At 41.7% G+C, this 12,507-nt stretch overlaps 1 protein-coding gene across 6 annotated transcripts in view; it reads right to left on the bottom strand.

Annotated features, from left to right (window-relative positions):
* Nucleotides 1-12,507, bottom strand: part of LOC123755258 (putative neural-cadherin 2) — an 872,905-nt gene that overhangs the window by 646,328 nt on the left and 214,070 nt on the right. The window lies entirely within an intron of this gene.

Raw genomic sequence — 12,507 nt, 5'->3', positions numbered from 1 at the left:
TTCCATGATGTGTATGCTATCATGTTATTAAAAAATTTTCTTATGTCCTTGATGCATAAATTATGTGTTATGATATCTTCTTCCTCTTGGGGTTATCTTGAGATGATTTCGGGGCTAAGCGTCCCCGCGGCCCGGTCCTCGACCAGGCCTCCTTTTTTGTTACACACCCCCAGGAAGCAGCCCGTAGCAGCTGTATAACTCCCAGGTACCTATTTACTGCTAGGTGAACAGGAACATCAGAGTGAAAGAAACGCTGCCCATTTGTTTCCGCCTCCACCGGGGATCGAGCCCGGGACCTCAGGACTACGAATTCCGAGCGCTGTAATGTTAACCAAATAATAGTCCACCAAAACTAATATATGTTATACATAATAATGTTTTACTAATAATATGAGTATAAGATTAGTATGTTATGTTATACTCATAACAGTAAATGCTGAGATTGAGGAGGGAGGGAATTATCAGGGGAGAGTCCCAAGCCATTACGACTATATAGCACTGGGAAGGGGCCAGGATAAGGCTTTGGGATAGGACGGGGGGGAAGGAATGGTGCCCAACCACTTGTGGACGGTCGGGGATTGAACACCGACCTGCATGAAGTGTTTTTTAGGAATGAAGACCGTTATCGATTGAGTTATTAAGGCAGGCCGTGAAGTGGCTAAGAATGAGAAAAGACTTAAGTCCTTACACTTTGTGTAGCATTTGAAAAAGAGTGAAGGAAAAGGAGCCGGGATACGAAGACAGAAGAAACGCTATCTAGCCACATGGACCATTGGGGGATCGAACGCTGACCTGAAAGAAGCAAGGGCTATCATTGTTCCGAACGCTCCAAGTAATTGGATTAGTCTCTGTTCATCAACACTTTGAACACTAAGCAACGGTTAAATATATCCTTTCATCTCTCTATCGAACTCTTTCAATAAACATATTCCGCAGATTTCAGGAATGGTGTATTGATAATCAGATTTCAGGATCCTATATATAGCGAAGCGACATTTATTAAATTTAATCCGGTTTAAATTGACGGCCGTGAATATACGGAGAATTTAACTCTACTTCAATTCCCTCTCGGCGTGCCACCGATGTGATGAATCGCTCGAGTTTCCGCAGTCTTCTTCTCGAAAATGGACCTTGAGAGCCGCTGTCCCTCTCCCAAACCGTATCCGCAAGGGTGAAAAAAACAGTTTTACAACGGCACGACAAACATATGCGCACACACAAACACAGACAGTAGCTCCAGTTCGATAAAACATACGTGCCAACACACACACACACACACACACACACACACACACACACACACACACACACACACACACACACACACACACAAACGGGACCAAAGAGCCAAAGCTCAACCCCCGCAAGCACAATTAGGTGAGTACACAGGTTTATCAAAGGTTCATTCACAGGGGCCTGGTAGCTGAGTGGACAGCGCTTGCGACTCGTAATTCTATGGCCCGGGTTCGATCCCCGGTTCCGACAGAAAGAAATGGGCAGAGTTTCTTTCACCCTGATGGCCCGTTTACCTATCAGTAAATAGGTACCTGGGAGTTAGACAGCTGTTACGGATTGCTTCCTGTGGGGAGGTGGGTGTATGTGAAAAAAAAATAGTTAGTAGTAACAGTTGATTGATTGACACTTGAGAGGCGGGCCGAAAGAGCAGAGCTCAACCCCCGCAAGCACAACTAGGTGAAAACACACACCCGAAAACACACACACACACATTCACACATAAAAATAAATAGATTGGTTATAAAGGTGGAGTCCAAGAGCTAATTGCTGGATTGTGCAGGCACAAATAGTAAATACAATAGTAAATACACAAACACATTATACATCATAATAACTGACTTTTGGAAAGCTCCACGAGATTGCGTAACGATATCACAATAGGAGTAAGTTTCCACTTGTATCTGGCAACTTTCTCAAACCCCATATGTCGAATACATCATGTGTCAACTTTGTGAAAGTGTCGAATACACCGTGTGTCAACTTTGTGAAAGTGTCGAATACACCACGTGTCAACTTTGTGAAAGTGTCGAATACACCATGTGTCAACTTTGTGAAAGTGTCCAATACACCTTGTGTCAACTTTGTGAAAGTGTCGAATACACCACGTGTCAACTTTGTGAAAGTGTCGAATACACCGTGTGCCAACTTTGTGAAAGTGTCGAATACACCATGTGTCAACTTTGTGAAAGTGTCGAATACACCACGTGTCAACTTTGTGAAAGTGTCGAATACACCGTGTGTCAACTTTGTGAAAGTGTCGAATACACCACGTGACAACATTGTGAAAGTGTCGAATACACCATGTGTCAACTTTGTGAAAGAGAAAACATGTACTCCCTTGAACATTATATTGTAGAATGTCCCATACTGAGTGGACTTTCGCCCTCCTGGGCTGAGGTATGCTGAACTCTGTAATTACTATATGAGTACTGGAACACTTGATGATATATTGGACTTATACCCAAGACTGACTATGTAATTCATCAGTTATACACTGAATGTGATGTTGATATAAACTGAGCTTGTAAAAACACCTTAATCATCTTCTGTGGTTAAGTGCTTAATAATAAACACATACATTGTTTTGTGTTACTGGTGACACATGACCTACAGCAGCTGACGTACTTGTAACACTTGACCTACAGCCACTGACGTACTTGTAACACTTGACCTACAGCCGCTGACGTACTTGTAACACTTGACCTACAGCCACTGACGTACTTGTAACACTTGACCTACAGCCGCTGACGTACTTGTAACACTTGACCTACAGCCACTGACGTACTTGTAACACTTGACCTACAGCCGCTGACGTACTTGTAACACTTGACCTACAGCAGCTGACGTACTTGTAACACTTGACCTACAACAACTGACGTACAGCAACGCAACACCCACAACAGCTGACGCATCAGCAACACAATACCCACAACAGCTGACGTACCAGCAACACACTACCTACAACAGCTGACGTACCAGTAGCATAACACCCACAACAGCTGACGTACCAGCAACACAACACCCACAACAGCTGACGTACCAGCAACACACTACCTATAACAGCTGACGTACCAGCAACACACTACCTACAACAGCTGACGTACCAGCAACACACTACCCACAACAGCTGACGTACCAGCAACACACTACCTACAACAACTGACGTACAGCAACGCAACACCCACAACAGCTGACGCATCAGCAACACAATACCCACAACAGCTGACGTACCAGCAACACAATACCCACAACAGCTGACGTACCAGCAACACAACACCCACAACAGCTGACGTACCAGCAACACAACACCCACAACAGCTGACGTACCAGCAACACAACACCCACAACAGCTGACGTACCAGCAACACAACACCTACAACAGCTGACGTACCAGCAACACAACACCCACAACAGCTGTATACCAGCAACACACTACCTACAACAGCTGACGTACCAGTAACACACTACCTACAACAGCTGACGTACCAGCAACACACTACCTACAACAGCTGACGTACCAGCAACACAACACCCACAACAGCTGACGTACCAGCAACACAACACCCACAACAGCTGACGTACCAGCAACTCAACACCCACAACAGCTGACGTACCAGCAACTCAACACCCACAACAGCTGACGTACCAGCAACACAACACCCACAACAGCTGACGTACCAGCAACATAACACCCACAACAGCTGACGTTCCAGCAACACACTACCCACAACAACGGACGTACCAGCAACACAACACCCACAACAACTGACGTACCAGCAACACAACACCCACAACAGCTGACGTACCAGCAACACACTACCTACAACAGCTGACGTACCAGCAACTCAACACCTACAACAGCTGACGTACCAGCAACACAACACCTACAACAGTTGACGTACCAGCAACACAATACCCACAACAGCTGACGTACCAGCAACACAACACCTACAACAGCTGACGTACCAGCAACACAACACCCACAACAGCTGACGTACCAGCAACACAACACCCACAACAGCTGACGTACCAGCAACTCAACACCTACAACAGCTGACGTACCAGCAACACAACACCCACAACAGCTGACGTACCAGCAACACAGATCCGCAACACACACATACAACAGCCTCATTATGTCCCATTACTGCCGGAAATAAGCAACACAATTCATATGTGCTAAAAAGTCAGGAAATCACAAATCACCTGACCAAATAATGTTACATTTTGTCCATAAATAATATAGGTCTTTAATTAAAAGAAAAACAAAACAATTCTACCCATATCAACATGACTTTTTTCCCCATCAGAAATGCATTAATGCTGTTTTTTGGTGCCAAAACTAATTGTGATGTACTTATGTAATTGTTCTTGCCTATCCGTGCTGGATGGAGCCGAGCTTCAGCTCCCGTCGCCTCAAGCTTTTCAACATTCAGTTAAGCGGGTGTACTTGGTCATTAGCCGTATGGGTTCAGCAATATCAGCTTAAGAATCCATGTATGGATAATCAACTTATCCTCAGACAATGCTCCACCAAACTGCTGCCTATTCTCAATCTATCCTCACACTATGCACGACTAGTCTGGGACCGACTCTTAACCTTATTTTTTGAAATAGTGTTCAAGTAGCATTATTTAAATATCCCTTGGGCTCATTTGGGTATTATGACTCCATCTGTATTCTATGATGGCAATCAAACGAGTGTCTATACTATCTCCATGTCCCAGAGAATCTTGCAGTTCTGAATCATGTCTCCGCTGTTTTGCCTCTACCCAGTGACTTAAGGTTCAATGTTCATTGTCGGCTTCAGAGGCTCATGTATTTCAGTTGCAGGATCAATTTGGAAGAGACACCGATTTGTTGTAGTTCTGAGTTTGATTTGGTGATCATTATATGCCTTCGCTGCCTACTTGCGAGTTGGTCTGGCGTACGTTGCATTCAGCGTTTCTAATAATTACCTGTAATGATTTAAAGTTCAATCTTGAAGCAAGTAGCAAGTCACAATAACGTAGCTGAAGAATTAGATATCCAACCCAAACATCTGAAAATACGGGAAGGGGCGACGTTTCGGACCATCCTAAGCCATTATAATGTCATCTGATTATGGTGCAGAACGACCATTAATATCATCAGGCCAGCCATTATCCAGAACGACTTAATAATGGAGACAGAAACGTCGTGACTACCTATGTATTCAGATGTGTGGGTGTTAGGTGTCTAATTCTTTAATTCTTTCAGGAAGACATGCATCATGTCTTCAAATTTCTTATCGTCCCCGATCACAGTCTTGACGAAATGTCTATTTTGAGATGTATTTTCTTCACTCCTGGAGACTTATTTCCTTCCAAGTTGTTTGATCTGTCTTCGGTTCCCAGGCATATTACTTTGCATTAATTGGGTGATTAAACACCAATATACACTTGTTAAGCAATTCTTGCAGCTTGTCCAAGTTATGAGTTGTGAGTTCTTATTCTAAATTCATTCATATCTAAACATTTGGAACAATGGAGGACCTTTTCAGACGGCCTGGATAGGACCTTACTAGACACCGACGGCCTGGATAGGACCTCTCCATTCAACGACAGCCTGTATAGGACCTCCCCAGACACCGACGGCCAATATGGAACTTTTTCGGACAACGGTCACTGATTGACTTTTCGAGATACAACGGTGATTGAACCTTTCCAGTCCTTCCGGTCACTGGAAGATCTGTCCAGTCATTCCAACCACTGGAAGATCTTCCCAGTCATTCCAACCACTGGAATATCTATCCAGTCATTCCAACCTGGGCTTCTAGCCTGTGGACCAGTCTCATGTGCGATACAGTCCCCAATGTCCTCTGACAGCCGCAATAATAGGCTATCCGCCAATCCTTATCTATTCAGCCTAATCTATTTGACCATATCACTAGATTTGTTGGGCCAGTATGTATATGTGAGTGCGCGCTCGAGAGACATTCTCTCTTTCTCTCTCTTTACCTGAATTTCTTCTTTATTTCTCACCGACTTCCATCCTCTCCATCCTTCTACGACCCTCTCGTGTCCTGGGGCGGTACATCACTGTCTATCTACCAACCACACGGGTCGTAGCTATCTCAAGAAGGATGTAGAAGAAGAGGAGGATGTTGCAACATCTGTGACTTTCTTGTTCTCTCTTGCTACCGGCGAGTATCGTCTGTATATTGCACTAGAGTTTTCCTGACACACAAGCTTCCTGACACTGAAACTTCCTGACACTCAAGCTTCCTGACACAGAAGCTTCCTGACACTCAAGCTTCCTGACACACTGAAGATTCCTGACACTGAAGCTTCCTGACACAGAAGCTTCCTGGCACACACAAGTTTCCTGGCACACAGAAGCTACCTGACAAGTTTCCTGACACATAAGAATCCTGACACACAAGTTTTCTGACACATAAAATTCCTGACACACTGAAGCTTCCTAACATTGAAGCTTCCTGACACTGAAGCTTCCTGACACACAAGCTTCCTGACACTGAAGCTTCCTGACACACAAGTTTCCTGAAACATAAGTATCCTGACACACAAGCTTCCTGACACTGAAGCTTCCTGACACAGAAGCTACCTGACACACAAGCTTCTTGACACTGAAGCTTCCTGACACACAAGCTTCCTGACACTGAAGCTTCCTGACACAGAAGCTTCCTGACACACAAGCTTCTTGACACTGAAGCTTCCTGACACTGAAGCTTCCTAACACAGAAGCTTCCTGACACACAAGCTTCCTGACACAGAAGCTTCCTGACACTGAAGCTTCCTGACATAGAAGCTTCCTGACACTGAAGCTTCCTGACACTGAAGCTTCCTGACACAGAAGCTTCCTGACACACAAGCTTCTTGACACAGAAGCTTTCTGACACACAAGCTTCTTGACACAGAAGCTTCCTGACACACAAGCTTCTTGACACACAAGCTTCCTGACACAGAAGCTTCCTGACACACAAGCTTCCTGTCACACAAGCTTTCTGACACACACACACAAGCTTCCTGACACACATGCTTCCTGACACTGAAGCTTCCTAACACAGAAGCTTCCTGTCATACAAGCTTCCTGACACACAAGCTTCCTGTCACACAAGCTTCCTGACACACAAGCTTCCTGACACACAGGTTTCCTGACACACAAGCTTCCTGACACACTGAAGCTTCCTAACATTGAAGCTTCCTGACACTGAAGCTTCCTGACACACAAGCTTCCTGACACTGAAGCTTCCTGACACACAAGTTTCCTGAAACATAAGTATCCTGACACACAAGCTTCCTGACACTGAAGCTTCCTGACACAGAAACTACCTGACACACAAGCTTCTTGACACTGAAGCTTCCTGACACACAAGCTTCTTGACACTGAAGCTTCCTGACACAGAAGCTTCCTGACACACAAGCTTCTTGACACTGAAGCTTCCTGACACTGAAGCTTCCTAACACAGAAGCTTCCTGACACACAAGCTTCCTGACACAGAAGCTTCCTGACACTGAAGCTTCCTGACATAGAAGCTTCCTGACACTGAAGCTTCCTGACACTGAAGCTTCCTGACACAGAAGCTTCCTGACACACAAGCTTCTTGACACAGAAGCTTTCTGACACACAAGCTTCTTGACACAGAAGCTTCCTGACACACAAGCTTCTTGACACACAAGCTTCCTGACACAGAAGCTTCCTGACACACAAGCTTCCTGTCACACAAGCTTTCTGACACACACACACAAGCTTCCTGACACACATGCTTCCTGACACTGAAGCTTCCTAACACAGAAGCTTCCTGTCATACAAGCTTCCTGACACACAAGCTTCCTGACACACAAGCTTCCTGACACACAAGCTTCCTGACACACAGGTTTCCTGACACACAAGCTTCCTGACACATAGAAGCTTCCTGTCACACAAGCTTCCTGACACACAGGCATCGTGTCACAGAAGCATCTTGACACCAAGCTTCTCGAAACAATGAGCCGTGACAGCATCATATAGCAGAGTAAGTGAGCAAAACTAATTTTATATTCTGAACTACCACAATGTTAATAGTTCCCAACTGTCTAGAATGAGCCTTTGTTTTTTTTTGGTCAATGAAAACTATAAAATGCAAGAGACTGGCAATTAGGGAAAACAAAAATAGATGCCTAAAAAAATAAAAAATAGCTGATAATGGAAACGAGATATTCCAGCAAATGTCTCTTTTTTATTATTATTTTTTTTAGCAAATCAACTTCAAAGTCGGAATGAATCATTTAATTAAAAATTTAATTAGGGGCTTTTGATTGTCTGATGAGCAAAATATCATCTATGCATGGTGAGCTATGCATTATTTCATCAAATAATAGCCATCATGTTATTATTTTAACGCATGAAACAGTTTATCCTGAAAAATTTACTTCGTGGAAATTTCTCCTGGTTTAAGAAATCCAGTCGAGGTACAAGCGCATCTGTTTGGGATTTGAGCATATGACAAAAAAACACAAATGCTCTTTTCTCGACCCAACAAACATGACGCACAAAACCCTTCGAAAAACACGTGAGTCAACACCGGTTTGTGTGTCTTGCGTCTCGCTGGTGTTTGGAGAAGATATATCTGCAAGACCTGCAGCATCCTTGCTGCCTTGGCCAGCATCTTATGCTGATAAAGAACCAGCTCAATGTGGGGGGTTGAGACCTGGGAATGTCTTCGCACGATTTTTACCATATAAGTTCTTAAAATGCGTCTTTGTGCGTCAAAATTCGTTAATTAGACGCAGACGCGAAGATATCTCACCCCCCCCCCGCACCCACATCATCCCCTAATGTCAAAATACCAATTACACAATTAAAACAACAACAACAAAAACTACAATGGTGTACCTAATGAGTACAGGATAAAAAAAAGAACATCCTATGAAAAATTCAGGTTACAAGTAATTATTACATTAATTCAATTCTCAATTTTTTTTTTTAATACATCACTGTTTTTTGAGATATTTTAAAAAGCTTCCGCGCTTCGTTACGATCACTGAAGAAAGCGACGCCGATCTCTAAATTAGTCACAGTTCGCTAAAAGGTATATCAGACTTGTATATAAGGTACATATATAAGGTGTATAAGGTATAGGAAAGGTATATATAAGGCTGATTCCTATATAAACATTCAGATATAAGTTTCCAATAATTATTATCCCGCTCTCCTTAATTTAAATTTAGTCAAATTTGAACCGTGAAGCAATGATCCACGAGACAGCTTTTAGCAATGTTGCAAGTGTACATATGTATGATACATATATACATTCAACAACTCAAAAAAATACATTCAACAAAACATACATATACATTCAACAAAAAAAAAATCAAGGAAAAAAGATGTTAATCAATATTTCAACATCACTTTCATATATATATATATATATATATATATATATATATATATATATATATATATATATATATATATATATATATATATATATATATATTAGTATATTTTGGTAGCAGTCTTTCCTGTAGACATATATTATTAAATATGACCGAAAAAGTAAGATTAATAATTCTAACACGAATTTTCTCAATCTTTCGTACATTACGCTTCACTGTTGGAGGTAAATCAAAAATCACTTCTCCAAAATTCATTTTTATTTCTAGTCTGACGCGACACGGGCGCGTTTCGTAAAACTTATTACATTTTCAAAGACTTCACAAATACACAACTGATTAGAACTTGCGTTTCCCTGATTTTATATCTACATTTGAGTGAGGTGGGAAGGGTGATGTGGCATTACATTTGAGTGAGGTGGGAAGGGTGATGTGGCATTAACACAAGACAGAACACTAGGGGATATTAATAGGGTATTAAAAGTATCAACACAAGACAGAACAGAAACAATGGGTATTGAATAGAAGTGTTTGCAGAAAGCCTATTGGTCCATATTTCTTGATGCTTCTATATTGGAGCGGAGTCTTGAGGTGGGTAGAATATAGTTGTGCAATAATTGGCTGTTGATTGCTGGTGTTGACTTCTTGATGTGTAGTGCCTCGCAAACGTCAAGCCGCCTGCTATCGCTGTATCTATCGATGATTTCTGTGTTGTTTACTAGGATTTCTCTGGCGATGGTTTGGTTATGGGAAGAGATTATATGTTCCTTAATGGAGCCCTGTTGTTTATGCATCGTTAAACGCCTAGAAAGAGATGTTGTTGTCTTGCCTATATACTGGGTTTTTTGGAGCTTACAGTCCCCAAGTGGGCATTTGAAGGCATAGACGACGTTAGTCTCTTTTAAAGCGTTCTGTTTTGTGTCTGGAGAGTTTCTCATGAGTAGGCTGGCCGTTTTTCTGGTTTTATAGTAAATCGTCAGTTGTATCCTCTGATTTTTGTCTGTAGGGATAACGTTTCTATTAACAATATCTTTCAGGACCCTTTCCTCTGTTTTATGAGCTGTGGAAAAGAAGTTCCTGTAAAATAGTCTAATAGGGGGTATAGGTGTTGTGTTAGTTGTCTCTTCGGAGGTTGCATGGCTTTTCACTTTCCTTCTTATGATGTCTTCGATGAAACCATTGGAGAAGCCGTTATTGACTAGGACCTGCCTTACCCTACAGAGTTCTTCTTCTGATTTTTGATTTACCTCCAACAGTGAAGCGTAATGTACGAAAGATTGAGAAAATTCGCGTTAGAATTATTAATCTTACTTTTTCGGTCATATTTAATAATATATATATATATATATATATATATATATATATATATATATATATATATATATATATATATATATATATATATATATATATATATATATATATATATATATATATTATGGTCTTAAGCGCCAGAAATGTATGCATCCTCTGATGTTGAAACGATTGCAATTGCAGGATACGAGTATTTACTTATATTATTCAAACTTGATGAGACATGAAAACGACTTGCTGTTGATAAGGAGAGGCCACGAGAGGGAGTTTGTGAGAGTGTGAGTGTGTGAGAGGGTATGTGAGAGAGAGTGTGTGAGAGGGTGTGTGAAAAAGAGGAGTGAGTGTGAGCATTAGAGTGAGTATGCAAGTGGGAGAGTTAGTGTGAGAATGCGTGTGTGTGAGAGTCTGTGTCAGCTAGTTTGAGAGTTAATGTGTGTGCGCTTGTTTGTGTGTGCACTTGTGTGTGTGTGTGTGTGCGTCCCCAGTCCCCCTCTCCCCTCCCTAAACAAATATCATCACATATCTATAATTCCCTTACCCTTTGGTAACACAAGGTAAGTTAAACGAGAGATACGAACGCTCTCGCTTACTAAAACACAATCAAGATAAAAACAGGACAATCATTACAACTCACACAGCATAGGACAAACATGTGTAACAACGCATTGTTGGCTTGGCCTTTATAAACTAAATTACACCTGTCATCCTTGCCAACCCGACGAGTTATTACTGTCATATGAATCAGCGTTCGCCAGACATGACAGAGAATTTAGTGTCACGTCTCTTAATCCCAGTCAGTCCTTCTGTTCATCACTGTCACGGGGCTTACTGTCACAGGACTCACTGTCACAGGGTTCAGTGTCAAACATCAGTGTCACAGGAGTCTATGTCTAACGTCAGAGACAAAAGGCTCTTTGGTAGAACTCAGTGTAAAAGGGATCTTGACTCATGTTAGTTTCTCAAGTCATAGAACTCTCAGCCTCCCAGATTGTCATGCCATAGGATCTACAAGTTTTGAAGGTTCTCAAGCCATTAGTAAATTAATGGTGCTATTAGCTGCTAGCATATTAGTAGTCTCAGTAGCTACCGGTGTCAATAATATTGAGGCGTCATCCTAGTCACTACCCTCAATTCGCCAATTCCATCAGTCATCCCAGTTACTACTATCCATTCGCCAATTCCATCGGTCATCCCAATTACTACTATCCATTCGCCAATTCCATCGGTCATCCCAATTACTACTATTCATTCGCCAATTCCATCGGTCATCCCAATTACTACTATCCATTCGCCAATTCCATCGGTCACTTAACGACAGCGACACAATTTACGGAAAGATTTAGTTTCTCTTATGTAAATTATTAAATTAAATTGACATCTAATGTCGTTGTTATTGCTCGTCCAAATCTCCCTTCCGAGGGGGGGGGGGTGGGGGGAGATTTCGAGTACAATTAATCGTAAAATGTATGTATTATTACCATACAATGTATCTATCATCACAAAAAAATGCATCTATTATCACAAAAAAATGCATCTATTATCACTATACAATACATCTATCATCACCAAACAATGGATCTATCATCACCAAACAATGCATCTATTATCACTAAACAATGCATCTATCACCAAACAATACATCTATCATCCCTAAACAATGCATCTATTATCACCAAACAATGCATCTATTAGCATCATACAATGCATCTATTTTCACTAAATTATTAAGCAATAAAATCGTCCATATTTCCGGTACAAGACGCGATGAATTTTTTTTAAGACCTAGATGATGCTGTAGAGAAAATATATTATTTACATATTT

The sequence above is a fragment of the Procambarus clarkii genome, chromosome 20 (genome assembly GCF_040958095.1).
Source record: "Procambarus clarkii isolate CNS0578487 chromosome 20, FALCON_Pclarkii_2.0, whole genome shotgun sequence".
In the NCBI taxonomy this organism is placed as follows: Eukaryota; Metazoa; Arthropoda; class Malacostraca; order Decapoda; family Cambaridae; genus Procambarus; species Procambarus clarkii.
The sequence above is the reverse complement of the archived record's forward strand: the minus strand, read 5'-3'. Positions and strand labels throughout refer to the sequence as shown.